This window comes from Ornithodoros turicata, unplaced genomic scaffold (genome assembly GCF_037126465.1).
Source record: "Ornithodoros turicata isolate Travis unplaced genomic scaffold, ASM3712646v1 Chromosome14, whole genome shotgun sequence".
Taxonomy (NCBI): domain Eukaryota; kingdom Metazoa; phylum Arthropoda; class Arachnida; order Ixodida; family Argasidae; genus Ornithodoros; species Ornithodoros turicata.
The window spans coordinates 389,919-391,738 of NW_026999314.1; the positions used below are offsets into that span (position 1 = coordinate 389,919).

At 39.6% G+C, this 1,820-nt stretch overlaps 1 long non-coding RNA gene across 1 annotated transcript; it reads right to left on the reverse strand.

Moving 5' to 3' along the window:
- Positions 1-944: 944 nt before the first annotated feature.
- On the reverse strand, positions 945-1,540 carry LOC135372355 (uncharacterized). Its single transcript, XR_010415967.1, has 4 exons — positions 1,487-1,540; positions 1,265-1,384; positions 1,069-1,168; positions 945-985 (listed from the first exon to the last, which is right to left on the reverse strand). It is a non-coding gene; the product is annotated as an uncharacterized LOC135372355 (long non-coding RNA).
- Between the last annotated feature and the right edge of the window lie 280 nt (positions 1,541-1,820).

The window sequence follows — 1,820 nt, forward strand, 5'->3', positions numbered from 1 at the left end:
CATAATACTTCCACGGCAAATTAAATTATTTGATGAATAAAGAAATGTAATATGCTCGTAGGAAGCATTTACACCTTACATGTTCCCACTTCTTGCTATGTTCATCTGCTGCCCTCACTGCCTCACGCATTTATGTATGTAGCCCTCTAGATTTTTTTATGCCTGCTGGCTCCCTTCGTTCTCAATGATACCAACCAGGTGCCTAAAATCACAACCAGTTAATAAAATTTCCTTATGAGTATTCAAAATGATTGCATGAAATATTCTTAGTTTCACATGGTGTAATGATCAGGACAAACACTCCATTTCTCTACCAACTATTCCAAATAAGTTTATGAAGAACACTACACGTCCACCACTGCAAGTGGCACAACAAATTTCTGAGCACATAGATAGGATTTTTTTTCATCCGTGAAACATGCTTATCAGCATAGTTCAGCATGGCAGAGACATCACCATATGTGAAGCATATGAATGTCTCTGAAAGGTTAGCAGTTGATATGGCCTCTGCTATACGTATGTGTTACATCGCCTGCTGTATTTACTGCAGTATGTATCGTACCAGCCGAGTAAATATGTAATATAATATAAGGAGGGTTCTTGCGAGACAGGCCCGCAGATACTACTACTACATGACGTGAGTTTCAAAATGCTATATTTTACCTGTATGTGATATGCTCTCCTACAACATTTCAATGCATGTCACAACATTTTTTTTATATCTGCTGTACTCTATCCAGGTAAGCCATGCAAACAGCAAATATACCTGTGAATAAATATCAGGAGTGCCTCCCACCTTCAATGGATATGCAAGGCCATGACGCTGCCATGTGTGCCACTTCCTGTCGTTGAGAGGGAAGCAGAACATTGTCTGCTTCCAATGCATCAAGTACTGTCTTGCTGAGGCTCTCCCAAGGGTAATTAATTCGTGAGAGCAGAGGAATTTGTGGGATTGGTGAAGGTGCACTCACACATGTTGACTGATCTAAACAGGAAAGCAAAACAAAAATGGCACTTAAAGCCCCAAGCAAGAGGGCAAAGTGGCATCTGGAGATGTATACACTATACCTTGTTTCCATAGTCCATTTTTAACAATGAAAATGTCATCGAGGCATTTCTCAGCACCAGCAACCATACAGCGAAGTGATAACTCATCCACTAAATACACCTAGAAACAAATAACTGGTGTTACAAAGATTTTTAGAACAACAATGGAATTGAAGCTCATACGAGCATTATAAACGTTATAGCAAAAGTGGCATACCTGTATGTCGCCTTCCTGACAAATTCGATGACCCACAGCAACTCTGATTAGCTCCTCAAGACATGTTACTGACACCAAGTTTTTCGTTTTGTGATCTCTACTCCTGATCTTCAGAAACGCCTAGTAAAAAAAGAAAGAGAAAAAGCAGCAGCATTGAGCAAGCTTTGAAAACCACACACATATGTAGCAATCACTGTAGCACGCATAGGGAAATATATGTACCTCTCATATGGAACTTTCTGTGTCAGAAAACTAGAAGTTAGTAAGCGAAACCAGAAGTATTGTATATATTTGGCAAACATTTCGTTAAACAGACTATATATACCTCCATAATCATGGTTGAGCAGTGATATTCTGGGGGAGACAACAATAGAGTATATTACTTCATAAGCTGAATATGGATGACTGTCCATTAATTCTGAGGGTCGCACACAACAATGTTCACTTGTACCTGAGATTCAAGATGGTATAGCATGAGGTGTAGTAGGAAGGTTGATGGCGTTATGCGAAAAAGAAAAATTGGCATCACCTCCGGTCCAGTTTCCACAAATATGTG